At 40.1% G+C, this 19,484-nt stretch overlaps 1 protein-coding gene and 1 pseudogene across 4 annotated transcripts in view; one reads left to right on the top strand and one right to left on the bottom strand.

Moving 5' to 3' along the window:
- RNF220 (ring finger protein 220) overlaps nucleotides 1-19,484 on the bottom strand; it is a 209,514-nt gene that overhangs the window by 171,409 nt on the left and 18,621 nt on the right. The gene's annotated exons all lie outside the window — the stretch shown is intronic.
- Nucleotides 3,810-6,873, top strand: LOC108402663 (large ribosomal subunit protein eL31-like; annotated as a pseudogene).

The following is a 19,484-nucleotide window of genomic DNA, read 5'->3' as shown; positions in this document are numbered from 1 at the left end:
ACTGTGAGGATTAAATTACATAATGCATAAAATGCTAGACCAGCCTTGTCACATGACAGGCCCTCAATAAATGGCTGCTACATATCTGTCTCCAAACCAGGGACACACCTGTTAAGAACACAAATCAGCCTTTCAGAATATCCTTTGCTCTGAAAGAAATAGGGCAAGCAAGACTTGGGGCAAAAGACTAGGAAGAAGGCTGCTGCAGTAATCTAGAATACAGAACACAGCAGCTTAAAACAGGGATGCAGCCATGGTGGGGTGGGGGTGGGAGTGCAAGGAAAGATATGCATACAGATTTGAAAGATTTTAGGAGGGAGGCACTATGCTGGGTGATAATAATTTTACATAATTGTTCATAGTCCTGACAGCAACTTATAAAGTAGCCCATTTTTCAGATGAAAGCCAGAGATATTAAGCTCAGGACTATAGGGCAGTGACTGAACTGAACTATGAATCACAACTGGTGCAACTCCAAAATCTCTCTTCTTTCTACAAACAAAACATATTCCTGTACACATCTTAGTTCTCTACCAAGATGTCAACTAAGGAATATAGTAATTTCTTACCTCTAGTAATTGAAGTATTGAAGTTTATAGAAATGATTTTTTTAGAAACTATAACTTGGAGCAGATGTATGTTATTGATATAATAAATAATGTCTCAATTTATTGCTCACTTCCTTTATATGTTTTTTGAGGGGGAGACAGGGAGGGGAAGGCAGAGCTTGTGGACCAGAAATTATACATTGCTACAGATTTGTCTCTGACAAACTACCATACATCTGAACTCATCCACTGTGTCAAGCTGAAAACAGTTCAAGAATGGTTACTCCAAGGAACAGGCACTGTTTTTGAGCAAAGAAAGTCACAGCTGGGCTAGCTACAAGATTTCACTTCTAACGGTGACAAATTCCTCAGGCAGCAGACACAGGTGCTCTCCAAAGGATCATCCTGGCACTGTGTTTCTCAGATTTTCATCTTTGCAGTCACACTTACATACAAATTGTAATCCATTGCAAACACTTATTTCTTTAGATGAGAGACAATGTAACAGATTTGAGCTCTTTTTCCCTATTACTGGTAAGTTAGGCTTTCCCCACTTTTACAGCTTAAATTTTAACCCAAGCATAACATTTTATTTTTGTTCTTATAAAATTTTGCTTTGAATTAATTTGAGCCTAAAATTTCATCCTCATGAGATGTATTTATATATCAGGTTTGTTTCTCTGTAAATTTAATACACACGACTTCTATATTCCTACTCCAAATATTGCTTTAAAGTAATTGTTGTTTTCATAAGGTATTCATTGATTAGATAAATGTCATTGCATGACACCCAAGTGCCAGACCCTCAAGGAATTCACAACCTAATAAGGAAAACAGACATGCACTCACAATAACAGTACTAACATGATAATTTCTACTACTTGCCACTGCTTCTCTGTGCCAGGCCCCAAGAATAAAAAGAAGAATAAGAAATTTCCATACCTTCAAGAGGTCTTCGGAGGGCTTAGGTACAGTCTGATGGGAGAGGTAGGTATATTAGCCAATATATGCAATAGAGTAAACAGGTGGCCTGCTAGAAAAAATAATAGTGTTTTTAGTAGGAGAACAAAAAGAAAGGAGAGGCTAATAAGGGATGAGAAAGGAGAGTTGGAAAGATTTTATAGAGGAAGTCAATTTTGGATTGAGTTTAAAAAGGAGGAGCAGGTATTCTCCAAATTAAAAGCAAAGGAAAGGGAAAGGGTAACTGGCAAAGGCAGGTGTAAAACAGTTTTGTGTATTCAGGGAACCGCAAGCAATTGAGATGGTAGAGATGGAGGTTACAAATAAATAAAGAGGGAGAAGGGGGTTGAGAGGATCCAGCAGGAGCTGAGACAAAGGCAGATGATGGCGGAGGGTGGGGAGGCCTCACAGGCCGTGCTGTCCAGGAAGCCATGGGAGTCGCTGAAGGGTTCCAGGCATGGGAATTACAAGAACAAGGTCTGTTTTAGAAACAGAACCCTGGCAGTAAAGAGGAAGGAATAAGAGGGTTTGAATTTAGAAATAAGGAGATCAGTTAAAATATACAGGATATACTTAGAAGAGATATTCACAAGAAGCAATGGTTGGAAAGGAGAAATACTAAGCCTGTGTGAAGAAATCAAGGAGAAAACAACCCAGTAGAAAAGTGAGCAATATCATGAACTGGTACTTCACAAAAGAGAACATTTAAATGGCCAATAAACATACGAAAAGGTACTCTACGTTATTAGGAAGCAGGGAAATGTAAATAAGAGTGACACTGAGAAATCAGAATATACCCAAAGAGCTCACAGAAATTGAAAGATCTTACAGTACCAAGTATAGGAGAGAATATAGAGCAACAAAAATTCTCATACACAGCTGGTGGCAGAACAAATCGGTAGAAGCTCTTTGGAAAAGAGGTCGATGTTAGCCAGTAAAGTTGAGGAAGCACTTACACCAACATGTGGCAATTCTACTTCAGGGATCTCTACCCTAAAGAAACGTGTGCCTGACACACCAGGATCCATATGCAAAATGTTTATAGTAGTATTTTTCATAGGAACCAAAAATTGGAAATAATCCAAATGTCTATCAATATTAGAGTGGATATATGAATCAGGGCATATTCATACAATATACCTTTACTGTTAACTCTGCATATTTATATATATTCAATATATTCATACACATCAATAAAAAAAATGAATGAACTCCAAATACACGCAATAATATGGGTGAATCCAATAAACTTAGTGACGAACAGAAGAAACCAGACACAAACAGTATAAAAATGTGATTTCACCTATATAAGTATTCAAAAATGTGAAAGTAAACTATATACTATATAGCTTAGAGATACATACATAGGTGGTAAAATTACAAAGAAAATCAGGAAAATAATTATCATAAAAGTCAAGATAGTGATTACCCAAGTAAACGAGGGATGAGTTGTGGTCAAGGAGAGGCAAACAAGGGGTTTCTAGGATGCTGGAAATGCTGTTTCTTGAGGTGGGTGTATTTTCTTGAGTATTCACCATATAATTATTTGCTTAACTGTACAGTATGTTTTGTGCACCTTTATTTATGTGAGTTATATTTCACAACATAAAAGAAGAAAGTAGTGTGTTTGGGGAAAAAACAAAAGCACATGAACAGCTATGTATGCTAGATGTGTTTATGAATGAAAATCTGTCTTTGTTGAAAATAAAAGTCAGAGAAGGCTTTGCATAGGAGATATAGGTGAACTGAAACACAAAAGATTGGTTGGAATTTGCCCAGCCAATGTAAGAAAAGGAGAATTCTATGTAAGGAAAATAGCATGTCCAAAATGCATGGAAGCATGGGTGAACAAATCATATCAGGGAAATGACGATTAATTCAGTATGACTAAGCTAGAAGTTAAGAGAAGGATAATGGTGAGAAAAAAGCCTGGAAAGGGAGGCTTGAGGAGTCTTGGATTTTTTTGTCATAGGAATGGGGAGTATTAGGTAGAATGACATAAACAGTTTGCTTGTTAGAAAGATCCCTATCAGCAGCATATGGAATGAACTGAAAGAGATAACCTAAGGTCAGTGAATATTGAATACTAACTGGCAGAGTCTGGGAAGATATCATGAGAGCATGAACTGTGGAGAAGGAAGAAAGGACAGATGGAGGTATTTAATAAGGAGAATTGTTAGGCCATGGGAATTGATCAGAAATATTTTATCTGAATCCTGGTAAGCCTAGATCTCAGAATTGCTCAAAAGTTCCATGTGATTTGAACCACTACCAGTTTGAGATGTCTCGCTTCCACTGGGCATGAGAGTAGGGTATGAAGGTAAAAAAGGGAACAGGGATGGGTCTTAAGATTTTGACCAGAGCAATGAGAAAAATGGTGATGCCATTATGTGAAATGGGGAAAACTAGTGAGGAAGCAAGATTATTTTTAATTGTGTTTGTTTTTAAAGATGGAAGGAGAATCAAGAGCTCTCCTTCAGGTGCTTTTTTTAAGACATTGTGCTCTGCTTGAAATACCTTTTAGACATTCAACTGAAAACATCAGGCAGGCAATTGTGTACACCAGTGTGGAGCTTAGAAGGCACGGTCATGGTTGGAGTTTTAATTTGGGGTTCCATTAGCATAAAAACAGTAGTTAAGGTTTCCCTGCTTTAAAACCAGTGTCTGGTAGAATTGCCCCTGCAAAGAGGGGTGTTGAGAAGTAGAGTCATCTGCCATCAATGAGACAGTGGCTAGAGAATACACTATCACCATTCACAAGTACATCCATGGAGTAGGCTGTAAGAAACACACCCCTTGGGCACTCACAGAGATCCAGAAATTTGCCAGGAAGGAGGTGGCAACTCCAGATGTGCACATTATCACCAGGCTCAACAAAGCTTTCTGGGCCAAAGGAATAAGGAATGTCCCACACCGTCGTATTCAAGTGTGGTTGTCCAGAAGACAGTGGGATGAAGATTCACCCAACAAGCTCTTGCTGGTTATGTATGAACCTCTCACCACTTAAAAAAATCTACAGACAGTAAATGTGAATGAGAATTGAATTGACCACTGATTGTCAAGTAGTTATCAAACCAAAAAGAAAAGAAAAAAAAATAGGATTCCCTGACCTAATTCCAGGTTGGGGGCTCTTCCTGTGAACTACAGGATGTACTTCTCCCTTTCAAAACACTTACCTCACTGTTTACATATCTGCGTTCCCCACAAAAACTGTAAGCTGCTTGAAGGTAGAAGCTGGTCTTGTTTACATTGGATTCTGATGACCTAATGGTTCATAGTGTATAGTGGGTAATCAATAAGTTTAGGAAATGAATGAATGATGAAATGCTGCTCACTCCTCTTACTACTGTATCTTGTTATTCTCTGCACTACATTCAAGAGATCACAGACCTTCTCCACATACTGTTTCCGACTGCAACTCTATCCCACTGTTCTCCACAATGTATCTTGCTTACTACTATAAAGGTAGAGACCACTAGCATTTTCCTCCCCATCCATTAGAATTTTCTCTTCTTTCATTCTTAGATTTACTGCTCATCTACAAGGCTAAAACCGCCCTGACTGTATAGCCTGTACTTCTTCCTCAGATTTGCATCCTTCATTATTCCCGATCTGTATGATCATACATTTTATCCTCCCCTTCGTTCCTTCATATCAGCTCAGAGAATGTGAAGGTATCATATTCACCCTAGAAAATACTAGATATCGGACTTAGGAAACAGACTAATCCAGTGTTCACATTCTGATGGTAATGTTTTCTTTAATAGCCTGCCAGGCATGACTTTCACTGGAGAAAATGCCTGGAGCTGTGACAGCAAATTAAAAGCCTCAGTGCGTGTGACTGCTTGGGGCTGGGGCAGGCATGGCCTGACACACTCTTCTTTCAACTGCTGAATGAGATGGGATTGCACTAAGGCAAGGATTTCCCCTTTAAGTGGGGATCAGCATTCTTTCTTCCCAAAGATAATACCTTAAAAGTGGCCACAATAGGTTCTAGGTCAGGGGATGAATCAAATCAGATATTCTAATATCAGTGAGCATCCCTGACAGGTTTCAGAGGCCTCTTCAGACTGGCTTCTCTTCTTGGCGATGAGGCCTAGTTGAGGGTCAGTCCCTGGGTAGAACTCCCTCTTGAATTTGGCTAATGCCAATGTCTCTACGGCAGCTGAAGGAGTTTCTCTTTGAGATCAGGGAACAGGAGGCCCTAAGGCTCCACAGAAGGCTGTGTCTCTAAGCTCTCTCTTATACTGCCAGGCTGGTCCCAAGTTCACCCATGATTAATACTGGTCAACAGAACAGGTACCAAGTAGAGAAGGAGTCTGTTCTAAGTCAGAATCCCTCCCACCCTGACCTAAGAGATCACCCAGTAGAAGTTCTGTAGTCCATTGAAATTATACAGTAAAGAGCCCAAGATTTTGGCATCAGACAGGTCTGGCTTTGAATCCCAGCTGTGCCACTAACTAGTTGTGCGTTGGTCAAATGGAGATGATATCCATCAGTAGGGTTGTTGGATAACGAAACAAATCTATTTCCCTGCTCCCTTCCATTTCCTCTGTAATAGGCTAGGAACATCAGCTGCAATGCCAGGGTCAGCTCTGACTAAGTCCCTCCATTCTTTGCTATATCCTCTTCATCTTTGGCCACTCCCCTCCTCTGCAAACCATGTACCTGCTCCAGGGAACCCTTTCCAGCTCTCTGAATACATCAAGCTCTTTCTCCACGACACTGTCCAAGAGGACTTTCTGCAACGATGAAAAAAGTGCTGCTCCTGAGCTGTTCGCTATACCGGCCACTAGTCATGCGAGGGTAGTCAGCACTGGAATGCTAGCTGGTGGAACTGAGGAAATAAAATTTTAATCTTATTTAATTTTTATTAAATCAAATTTAAATGGCCCCCATATGGCTAGTGGCTACCATAACTTACAGTTTTAGACTGTAGGCATTTGCATTTGCCATTTCCCTACATGAAATGTATCTCCCCACTTTTCACCTAGCTAACTTCTACTCGGTCTTAAAATCTCAACTTGAACATCTCTTCTTCCAGGATGCATATCCTGAGATCCTGGACTCAGGTGTCCCCTTTGTTATCTTCCATAGCATCCTCTACACTTCTGTTATATCACTCATCACATTTTATTTTAACTACTGTCTATAGTTTCCACTAGGTTGTAAATTTCATTGGTTATATTGGGGCCACGCAAATTTCCCTCTTTCAGGTCTGGATGCTTCTTATCTTCCCTACTCCTTTGAGCGGAGCTTAGGGTTTAAACTTTTTTCAAGTTGGGAGCTGTTATGTTTGAGAGAACTACTGCATATTTGAATAGACTTAGGTATTGTTTAGAAGTGAACTTAGACCTTTCTAAGGTTAAGCCAAAAGTCAGAAACTAAAAAGGAAAGGAATGATAAAATGATGCATTAAAAACAAAAACTTTCTAAATGCAAAATAAACAACAAAACCCTACCATCTTAGTATCAAGACAGGTTGGAAGAAAATATACATCATATTTATAGATAAAAAAGGATGAATAGCCTTCTTATAAAAATACTTCTTTAAATCAATAAGAGAAAGATGGACACCCCACAGATAAAGGATGTGAACAGGCAATTCAAATGAGAGGATAAATTAATCTCAATAAATATTCTAAAAAATGTTTAACTTTTCTAGTAACTAAAGAAATGCAGATTAAATAAACAAAATACCATTTTTACTATTAAATTAGTATATATTAAGATATTTTATCATTATTAGATAATGATTAGAGCATAAAGAAAAAGGTAATCTGGCAATTAGCATAAAAAATTAAACATGTATACATTTTATTCAACAATTCTACTTTTAGGAGCATATCCTAAGAAAATGATCAAATACTTGACAAAGGTGAATTTACAAAGATGTTCTCTGCAGTGTTGTTTATAATATTTGAAAAGTAGGAAACAACCTAATTAGACCACTAGAGATTGGTTAAGTAAAATATGATATATCACTGTAATGGGCTACTAAGTAGCTGTTAAGAGTGGTGATAAAAATATATATTTATTGTCATGGAGCATTATCTATAAAAAATGAAAATGAAAAAAGAAAGTCACAAGCTATCATGTTAATAGGAGTCTAGTTATGTAAAAATATTTGTCAACTTACCTATCTACTCATAAAAAGGAATCTGGAAGGAAAATATTAATGGTTCTCTTTGGGTGGATATTTCATTCTTTTTCCCCCCTTAGATTCATGGCAGATGGTAAGTGGGAGGTCCTCCCCAGCATTCTCCGGTGCGAGGTTTGGTGTCCCCTCACATGGGTCACAGAGAACCTGAGAAATATCCAATACCAGGTTTCCTGGTCGATGGAGGTGTAAACTCACTGGGAACCTATCTTGTTCACTGCTATATCCAGTCCCCGGTATCTCAAATTGCTTGGCACATACTAGGCATTCAATGAATATGTATGAAATTATAAGTCATATCAGAGCACCAATTTACTTAATGATAAGCATATTTAAACATTATTTTGATAAATTAAACCCAGAATGCAAAATTCACAAAAATGTATATAACACAAGATTCCCAAATATGTCATGCTTTTTATACACCATGGCTGGGGCCAGTTTATTTTCTTCTGTCATTTGTGTATTTTCCCTGAAGAGGTTGAGAAGCAGTGAATGTTTTCATGCAAGGCCACTCCCACTCACTTATGAGGTTAAACATCACAATCTCTAACTCACAGATGAGAAAATGAAGATTTGGTGATTGTTCAAGGTCACACCTTTAAAAGTAGGGGAATCAGGATCCAAATCCAGGCCCATTTGTCTTCAAAACCCACCTGTGGTTTTGACAGGTGCGAAATAAGACAATGAAAAGGACATTGCAGGTCTGTGACAGCTGCTGTGTATGCTTCCTAACAAGTCACCACCACTTAGCCCTGAGCTTCCATGTCTAAGAGGTGCTTTTTCTTAACCCTTGGAGAATCCAGAGGACGATTTGTCACCGGGGTTATTAGCATTTCTCCCTGAATATCGACAGCTTGTCTTTCCTCCCTCCAACTAGTGACTGATTTCTTCAAATGCTCGCCAAAAACAGCCCAAGTCACCATGGTAAACATATTGACAGAATCATATTAACAGCTACTGAGCATTTACAGGGTTGTAAGTTATGCAGGGGGGAGAATAGATAAGAAAAAACACAAGGACATAAAACAAGTTCAATCAGTAGTGACGATTATTTATTTAGAAGCTGCTGGTTGGAACAGTTTTTTAAATATATTTTAATTGCTAATTATGGTTTCTTCAAGAGAGTGGCTTCAGAGTTACTCCTCCTTAAAGCTAATCGTTAATATTTTAGCTGCTCAGCTCAGAAACTGTGCTCATGCAGTTGACCTATTCACGGCTCTGTCTATGCAGTCAACCTTGGCATCAGCAGCTGGCTGCACTGGGTGAGCTGCTACACCAATCCCAAAGTCTGCCGAGTCCACTTACCTTAAGGCAGCAGGCATTTAAGTCCTTATTTCTCTAAAGACTGAGGCTGGTTCAATAAAGCAAAATTCTGCTATAAGCCACCAAGACAACCAACAATTTTTCAAAGGAATGACCTATCTTTTCTAAGTTAATTTACACCTTTTATTGGGGGGATGTAAGTGTTGCTTTAGGCAAGAGAGAGAATACAGAAGAGTTTGTTTCCAGTTTCTAATTCCCTGGGTACTGCTATGTGAACCTTATAACAAATAAGGTCAGCCTCTAGGCCCAGGACAGTACTGCGAATAACCAGGCGAAGGAGAACTCTGGGGTCCCTGCGTGTGAGTATGTTTTGGTATAGCCGAGTCACCCGTGTTTCCAACTTCACATGCTTCTTAAGGAGAATCTAATCCTCACAGGAGAATTTAATCTGTTCATTTGCACACATCTCATCAGTACCCTGCTCTTTGTTGAGGACTGTTTGATGTCCCAAGGAAAAGACTTCGAAGTCCTTTAAAGCCTTTTTGATGTGAACCAGAAAATCACGTTTTGTCAAGAGTGCACTCAACTTGAACCTCAAAAGGTTCAGGACTCAGAAACCACACAGTTCAAGTGGGATTTAAACAGGGCAAAATCACTTCCTTGTCTTCCCCTGCAAGTCCCTCCCCTGGCCTTTGTGCTAACAGTTTCTGTGCACTGTTGGGCCTTTTCTTCCCCTTTCTTTTTTATTTTCTTTCACTCTCACATACACACATCTTGGCAAGAAAACCTTAAGAAGAAAAATATGCCACCCTTAAAGAAGTAGCTATCTCCCCACTAAGGATAAAAGCTATCTCCAGTTTCACCCTAGCCTCACAGATTCAGAATGGTCATTGCTGGAGCCCCAGAGGCCCAGGCAGCTCTAGGTGAGGGTCAAATGATTTACACAGCCAAACAGCTATGACTGCATCCTTAATCGAGGCATTTAACTAGGTACAAGACTAGAGCTCCCTGTGCCCCAGGGAGCTTTTGCAAAGAAAACTGGAAACTTGCTTCAGGGAACAGCTACTTTGTGCACAGAGGAAGCACATACCTTAGGATTCTATTGATTCAACTTGGAAATGAAGGGACAGGAGATTTGACTCCTAAAATCAGGGGAAGAACTGAGCTGAGAGAGAATATTCTAGCCCTAACTCACTCTTCCCAAAGCTTTTTTTTCTCTTCCAATGTTTTTCCTCTTTAGACTTGAAAATCCAGTTATTCAAAGGCTAGCAAAAGTTTACATTCAGGAGACAGAATCTCAATTATGAAAAGATCCAAGTGTTCCTGATAACCTAAGGAACAGTAGACGCCCTGTTTCTCGTGGCTGTAACCACATCAAGGCCTCATGACCACTATCTCATTCCTGTAACTGAAATAGTCATTTATTGAGTGGTTACTTACTGTGGATCAGACATGCTATAGACACATTATCTCCCTTCATTTGTTCAATGAAACAAAAAGGTGAGTCAGCTCATTCCCATTTTGCAGACAAGGAAACTGAGGCTCAAAGAGTTTAAATTACCTGCCCTAAAGCAGCACAGCACAGCCAGAGCTTCTACTAAAACCCAATCTGCTGAACTCTTAAATCAGCACTCTTGGCTTTACATCATGTTGTTCAGTACCTCCTCTCTTTGCAGTTTTGGGTTTGTTTGGGTTTTTTTTCAGGCATTTAGTATTTTATATGTATTTATTTAGTACTCATTGAGTAACTACTATGGGAAAGGCATTGTGGACATATCAAAAAGTATAAGACACTATTTCTTCTCCTTCTTCCACTGTGACAAGTGCAATGGCTTTTCTATAATGGTCTTTTACTATCACTTACTCTACTTCAATCCGTCATTCACACAGCAGCCAGAATAATGTTTTACAATGATAACTCACAGCATGGTACTCCCTTAAAACAATCTGTGGCTTCCTATGGCAGCTGGAATAAAATTCAAACTCTGTGTGACCTTAGGGGCTCATGGACATCTGGCTGCTTCCATTTCAGCTATGGCTGGATCCCCCAAAATTCACTCCATCCCAGCCCTCAGACATTTTTCTGCTCCTCAAATGTGCCAAGAAACCCTTCTCCCAAGCCCTTACATGGCTGTCACATGCACATCATTCACATTTCAATTCAAACATATCACCTCCAGCAAATCAGACACAATGGGTCATTTTTTTTATGACAAATCATTGTGTCATAATCAGTCATAATAATTATTGATTAATTCTTCAGTTTTAACAATTTACAAAGAATATTTTATTTTAAAAGATATTCTAATTTAGGAAACTTCAGAAACTAAAATTTGTATACACCAAATGAAAATGTCACACCCACAGTTCATGGTTTTACTGTTTCAAAACTGAGACACAAATAAGAGTAAACATAAATCACTCAATTTACCTTTCTTCATCTTTACAATTAAGGTCCTCTTACTGTTTGAGTCTACCGTTTACATGCAGCAATATGCATTGTCACAGGGGCTGTAGGTAGAACTGCACCCTAAGGGAGCTCAACTGCTTCTGTTAGGCGCTTACTCTTGAAGTAAACTGAGTCTGAAGATGTCAGGTGTCCAGAGCATAACTGGGAGTTCTCCCATTCTTCCTTATAGAATATAATGCTTTATAGATTACAAAAGTGTGCTAACTTGAAACTTACATATATATTATTAAAACTCCAGAGTAACCACAGCACTTTTTTTAGAACTTAGACCAACAAAAGATAATTTCATGGAAAAATATTTTATAATTTACATATTAAAAAATTGCCAGCATATAACAATATTAAAAAGCAGAACAACTTTTAGTGGGCTTGTTTTAAAACTCCTCTGCAGACTGACATAGTTACCCTGCTCCCCTCGCCTTCAGTATCACAATAAAAATGTTGTAAGTGCTGAGATATAGGGAAACACAGGATATTATGGGAACAAAAACAGGGTTGAAGAAGGAGGAGAAGAACAGCGGGAGCATAACAGACCAGAGGCCAAAGGATGGGAAATTCCAAGAAGGATGAAGTTGTCAGTTATATCCCAAACTACAGAGGGTCCCTCCTCTGAGCCAGGTGCCAGAGCCAACTGGGGGCAGAGCCCAGAGATCTCCCTCTACCACATGGAAGGTAAAACTAAGTCTGCCTTCCTCTGGATGGCATGTAAATTAATTCAAAGGGAGTATTTCTTATCTATGATCTTAATTACTGTCAGAGCAGAAAGATAGATGAGCACATGCCATACTGAGGCAATGCCAGGTCTATGTTCTCTAGACCTTAATCCTGCAAAGAACTCCAGCCAATGGCCACTACCAGCCCTGACAGTGCATGAGAGAGAAGAGGCTCCACTTACAGGATGGCTTAGGGATGGAGTCTTCTGGTCTGCTCCTTGTTGGCCATAGTGCTAACTTGAGGGAAAATCTCATAGAAACAGCCACAAACAGAGTGGGTTCAGTGGGATCCCACTTACCCCTCATGCCTGCTCTCTCTCCAACCCATCTGGCTCCTCTGCAGAACGTAGCAAGCATTTAACCACCTTTAAGTCTCTTTTGATTTTTAAACTCCCTTCTCTATATATGTAGCTCCTGGACCAGTCTGTACTTTTTGGATGATGAAACTGAAATAACCACCAGTTAAACTTTTGACAAACTAATCCAGAAAAGAAAATTAATCTTGTAAACAACAACAAATCAGACACTTTCCCAGCAATCATGACTATATTGGCATTTGGAAGAAACAGAATCAACTAGCAGTTAGTTCTAGAACTGGAAGAATCATGCAATCTAATCAATTCATCTCTCCAAGATTCAGTCTTTAAATGCTAGGTTGTGGACCTTTCCCACAATATTGTCTTCTTTAAGTAAACATTTTAGAATAGTTTTTTGATTTACAGAAAATTTGCAAAGATAATACAGAGATCTAGGAATTTACCCTAAGAATGCAGGAGTCCAGATTGAAAAAGACATATGCACCCCTATGTTTATCGCAGCACTATTTACAATAGCCAAGAAATGGAAGCAACCTAAGTGTCCATCAGTAGATGAATGGATAAAGAAGATGTGGTACATATACACAATGGAATACTATTCAGCTGTAAGAAAACAAATCCTACCATTTGCAACAACATGGATGGAGCTAGAGGGTATTATGCTCAGTGAAATAAGCCAGGAGGAGAAAGACAAGTATCAAATGATTTCACTCATCTGTGGAGTGTAACAACAAAGCAAAAACGGAAGGAACAAAACAGCAGCAGACTCACAGAACCCAAGAATGGACTAACAGTTACCAAAGGGAAAGGGACTGGGGAGGATGAGTGGGAAGGGAGGTTTTAAGGGGAAAAAGGGGTATTACAATTAGCACACATAATGTGGGGGCGTGCACAGGGAAGGCAGTATACAGAGAAGACAAATAGTGATTCTTTAGCATCTTACTATGCTGATGGAGAGTGACTGTAATGGGGTATGTGGTGGGGACTTGATAATGGGGGGAATCTAGTAACCACAGTGGTGATCATGTAATTGTATATTAATGATACAAAAAAAAAAGATAATACAGAGATTTTCCATATTCCCCACAGCCAGTTTCTCCTATTATTAACAGCTTATGTTAGTATGGTACATTTGTCCTAACTAATGAGTCAATATTGATGCATTATTATTAACTAAAGTCCATACTTTATTCAGTTTTCTAGTTTTTACCTAATGCCCTTTTTCTGTTCCAACTCCTCTAAATTGTTTTAAATCATAAACCAGATTTTTTAAGTTATAAAAACAGTATATGCACGTTAACTTCAAATCCTGTGAAGAGCATAAAATTAAAAGTATTGCTCCTACTTTCCATCCCAGTCATACGTCCCCAAAGGAAACTACTGTTAATTTCTTTTGTACCCTTCCAAAAGGTGTATGTGTATATATAAAGACATATATGTATCTATTGTCTTTGCTGTGCAAAGGGGTCCTATACTTTTCTGTATCTTGTTTTACATATAAGCATGTATGGTCCTACATCATTTTTAAAACCACTACACAGTATTCATTATAGAGGTATCGTAATTTATTCTACCAATTCCCTATCAATGTGTTTTTTCAAATTACAAACAACACTACAAAGTACATACATCTTTATGTATAGATGTATGACCAAATATATGCAGGATAAATTTCTATAGTTAAATCCCATCAAAGGATATTTGCATTTAACATTCTCATAGATAGGTATTGACAAATTGTCCTTCAAGAAGATTTATATATCACTTCACACTCCCACAAACTATATGTAGGGTGCTGTTTCCCCATCCCTCCATCATCAATGGGCATGTTATCAAACAAATTCTCCGTAATTCATTGGATTGCTTCAAATAGTCCACTATCTTTCTGCCTCCATTTTCAAGTTTTCTTTCATTTTTTTTTTAAGTGTTCTGGTCACTTTTGGAAATCTTCCTCTCTTCTCTGCAAAGATTGTCCTATGCTTTGTTTCCCATACTTACACTCTTGATTCCCTTCCCTCACTGCCCCAACAATCCCGTTTTTCCTGCTCACAAATTTCCCTTATAGTTTCTCTGTAGCTCAACATTGATATTGAATTGTCAATAAAAGCAGACAATCTTTCCCTGTTCTCCAAACCTGCTGGCACTCCTGAACCAAGACAGAATGTTAATTAGGAAATCTGAAATCTTTAATCTGGGTCAAAATATCAGGAGGAATAATTCATCTTGGTGTAACTCTGAGGAAAAAACATCAAGAAGAATTCTGCATTGTTTCCTTTGTTATAATTGAATCTATTATTTTTTCCTACTTTCCACAACTGGATTTTCTCTCTTTGAATCAATAGTTCGTAATTTTTATTCATTACTCCTTTTTGGTAGCTAGAATTGGAGTGAAGGCAAAAGTAAGGGTGGAAGGAAAGAAAGGAAAAATCCAAAAGTGACTGACTGAAGACTAGGAACAAATAAATGGGCAGGAAGGGGAGGTAAGGAGGTAAAGTGCAGCTCAGAAAGTTGAAAAAAGCCAGCTTGTCAAGTCCTCGAAGAAGAAAAGTTCTTTACTTTAGCTCCATCACCACTCCCTTCATTCCTGAGCTCTAAAAACAGAATCACAGGAAGGTGGGGCATAGTGGAAGAGGGCCTGAAAGTATCCTATTCCTCTAACTGCAAACCCCCCACCCCACCCCTAACTTCTTATCCAGCAAAGCTCTATCCACCACCAAGAATCAGCTTAATAGAATAAACCACTTAGGGCCGAGGCTCAGAGAAAGTCAAAGACCCCACAATCTCCTTGCCTATTAAGCTTCTTAGAAGTTCGAATGCTGCTAAAGAAAGTGATATTATGGCCAAGCTACTTAGAAAGAACACAAGGATGCTAAGTTGGGATAAGGGAGGCCAGTTAGGGGTTTTTGAGCATCTATCGTTAACTAAAGATGATGGGGCAGGGGCTGGAGACCAGAGTAGGAGCGAAAGTAGCTGGTGCGAGAACTGGGGCTCTTGTAAATCTTCAAGTGGAGATTGAGGAGAACTGCATTTGTAGAGTGAACAAATGCGATGAGAATCTGAACTGCGAAAAAGTAACTGGTTTCTTAGGAAAAGGGGAAAACACAGTTTTAAGCTTCACACGAGTAATTAGAAAACAAAAAAATAAAGCAACCTGCAACAGTTCCTTTGTAGATCAAATTTCCCAATGATTTCTAGGCATTCTGCCACTTCCTTCTCCTGTCCCCAGTATAGTTGGCAGAGTCCACAGGCTTGCTGAGTGGCTGGCAAGGCAGAGCGAAGAATAAGACTAACCAAGCCCTTTATCCCAAAATAAAGCCCTTATGGCTCACGGTCCTTTCCCAGGTAGGAGTTCAGTGTGGGATTCCAGTTATTTCCACCCTGGGTCTTTTAGGGATCATCAGAGGAGCTGTAGTCATCCTTGCTCCATACATTTAGCTGGAGCCAAGAAGGAAAGACAACATATGGGTACCAGCTCCTTAACAGGAACTGGGAAAAATTTTTGGCTAGAAAAACCTGTCACCAACTGCATAAACCCATAAGAGATCAGGGCTCACCAGAGTCACTGTTCCTATCATGTCATAGAGAACTGAGGTAGGGGTAAGAGCCTGGTTCAAGAGATTTCAAATCTGTGCCCAAGTCCTTGTGGTAGTAATTATAGCTAACATGTATTAGCTATTACGTGTTCTGTTCTTATATTCAGGCCCTATTCTTCCTTTTAACAACCTCAGGAGATCAGTACTAGTGCCAACCCTGCCTTTCCCTGAGGAAACTGAGGCACAGAAAGACCAGGTGCATCTGTCCCATGTCAGAGTGGGCTCTTCTTGAATTGCTGTGTCGGTAAAGTGCTGAGAATCCCAAAGGCAGGCACAACTCCACAAAGAGCATTAAGAGTTCACAGATGCTAAACCATCTTCCCCTCTCCCATCAAAGGGTATGTCTGACCAACTGTTTAGATCATAACTAGTAAGTTCCAGGCAACATATGAAGTATTGAGAACAGAGATGAAACGGCCAGTCCTCACCTCAAGGAACTCAGTGCAGGGAGGTTGACAAAGGCTTGTGAGTGAGCCCAAATAGATTATGCCTAAGGGCTGCTTCATTCCAAAAGGCTCCCACAGTTTCTGCCACTGTGCACACAGCCTGACATACATACACAAGGTGTTGTGAACAGTGCCTAGCACACAGTGAACAGATACAAGTATTACTCTTATTCTTACTTCATAAATCTGACCTATAGGCCTCCCTCTCCTGGGGTTTTCCTCTTCGCCATTGGCTCCAGAGCCAGACTGCCTAGGTTTGAATCTCATCTCTGCTATTTCTTGCTTTTGTGACAATGGGTACATTGCTCAAACTCCTAGGCCTCAGTTTCCTCATCTGTAAAACAGAGATAATAACAATACCTAGTTCAGAGGGAGTTTAGGAGGATTAAATAAATGATTACCCTTAAAGCACTCAGAATATTACCTGACAGCAAAAGTGCTCCAAAAGGTGTCAGCTATTTCTTGGTGAAGGGGGGACCCTAGTAAACATAGTGTTCTTCATGTAATTGTAGATAAATGATAACAAAATTTTTTTAAAAAAGGTGTTAGCTATTCTTATTAGGAGTAGGGCTCTGCGCCTGCCTTTGCCTGCAGTCATTTCACTTGCAATAAAAAGACTGAATTTAAATGCATCTGGTATGGTTAGTTTAAGGAGGATAGGAAGTCTCTGGGACTAAATAGGAGGAGAACAGTTCCCCTGGGAAGTTGGAGGAATAACCCTGGAACTTGTTAATTAAGATCTTGTTAATGAATCTGCTTGTTAATGGTCTATTAAATAATCACACAATGAAGTTTACCACACAAGTAAAGCCTTTTTTTTTCAAATGCTTGCTCATTCCAATCGTTCTGGCCCAGCTCTGACTTCTAAAGATCATGCCTAGGGGGCAAGCCTTCCAAATCCTTCCAAATCTTCCTTTTGTCATGCTCTCCTACATAGCATGGCACTTCTTGCAGCCTAGACAAGATCACGAGGGCAGAAAGCCCTCTTCACCTTGAGTCTGCCTATCATTCCTTACGCCGAGGCATTATGCCTCGGCGCCAAACACAGCCCTCCACAAAATAGGAATAGTCAGTAGCCCTGGAAACTGAAAAATATGGTGCTCTGAAGTTTGCTGAGAAGAAAGGCAGAAGGTAAATTCCTTTTGGTGGGGATGTGGCAAAATAAAATCCCACCTGAGATGTCACAGATCTGTATAGAAAGTGGCCTGCCAACCTACATTCACAAAAAGTCTGTGGAACTTTTGTCCCAAACCACTTAGGGAAATAATGGTGCAATCAGGGTCAGGGATTGCCATCTCTTCTGAGTTCATCCTCAAGAACGAAACCGCATGTAAGAGGGCTCCCTCTAGGTTGAATACTGAGGTATTTCATAAACTACTTTAGTGTCCTAAGACCATTCCGCTCTTTAGATATTCTTAGAAGGGGATAGGTATTTGTGTGTGTGTGTGTGTGTGTGTGTTGGGGTGCCAGGGGGTGGGGGGGTCATTTATATGGTTCCTCTTAGATTACAAAACACATCTGCGCTATCTTTTCTGACTCAACCCTGAAGGTAGGGCAAGGATTATTTGCCACCTCCCATTTTATACATGTGGACCTGGGGTTGAGAGAAACAAAGAGACTTAGCCAAGGTTACATAGCTAGTAAATGACAAGCTGGAGCTTCTAGCTCTATGCTCTTGCCCTGTTACTGAGCTGTTCCCAACGCCTCTATTTCTAATCATCGATAATGTGCCAGGAGGTGCCCAGTCCTGTGGTGGATCCTGTGTGGTCCTTCAGACTCTGTCAAAGAGGGTAGAGCCAGCTGGAAACACTCAACAAGACTCAGCAGAGGAAAGTGATTCTGGGTTCACTTCCTCTCACAACAAATATTTACTAGGCCAGGTGCCACATGAGGAGAAACCCTGGATAGAGTCACACACAGAGATAGACATGGACCCACAGAAGAGGGACAATTATGCAAATAATTACAATACAATGTGATGAATGTTTAAGAAGAGGAAGTATGCTGGGAAAAGGACACCTCTGCCAAATCCATCAGCAAGGCTGAAGGTGGCATTCATTAGGGGAAAGGTGTCTAAAGCCACCTGAACCTTGGACCAGGCCTCCACTTAGGTTCATTTAACCTTCTACCCACTGGCAGCTGTCCCCAGGAGCATTAAAGCTTGAAGCAGAGGGCCAGTGCCAGGTGTTGGTGACTGTTTCCACCACTGAGAGATTCCTCCAACCCTCCAATCTTTCTTTCTTTACAAATGAGCATTTTAGCATAAAAAGAAAGCTTAAGGGCTGGGGAAGAGGAGAGAGGAGGCTGGCAAAAAGCCCTCTCCAGCCCCTTCTTGGCAGTCTAACGGCAGTGAGATGAGCTGGCTGGAGCCCAAGGAACACCAGAGCACACACTGGCCTCCCTCACATCTGGCTAAGCACCGCTGGGCCACCCTATAACTACAATATTGCACCAAGAAGGGGGCAGTCTGAGCATATGCAATCAGCTGATCAGCAATAAGGGAGGAAAGGGGGGAAAACCTGAGGAGGAGTAAAGGCAAAGAGGCGGGAGGCACTCACAGCCCTGGGGCAGATTTCCAAGCTCCTCCGTGAAATCCCAGCCTCTCCCTGTCTACTCATCTTGTCCTAACTCCCCTTCCTCCAATGCCATACATCTCTACGGGCACTTGCCCCTGAGATTCAGCTTAGATGAGTGATTCATAAACTTTAAAGAGCGTTAAGAACCACCTGCTTGCTAAATATACAGATTTCTAGGCCACATTTCCTGTGATTCTGATGAGGAGGTCTGGGCCTTGGGAATCTGTCTAATAAATAACATTCTCCAACACTACTACAGGTGCTTGGGTAGTGGGTGGGCATGGATCACATTTTAAGAAACCCCACCTTGGGGATTACTCTTCCTGAAACCCCAGAGCCCTTGTTGTCTGTTATTTTATATTATCGTTTCTTGTCCATACACACCTTAACCACAAAGCCCTCAAGAAGAGGAAGTATCATCTCCTACTTCTTTGA

Source organism: Manis javanica, chromosome 4 (genome assembly GCF_040802235.1).
Source record: "Manis javanica isolate MJ-LG chromosome 4, MJ_LKY, whole genome shotgun sequence".
In the NCBI taxonomy this organism is placed as follows: Eukaryota; Metazoa; Chordata; class Mammalia; order Pholidota; family Manidae; genus Manis; species Manis javanica.
This window is presented reverse-complemented; position numbering and strand designations above follow the sequence as displayed.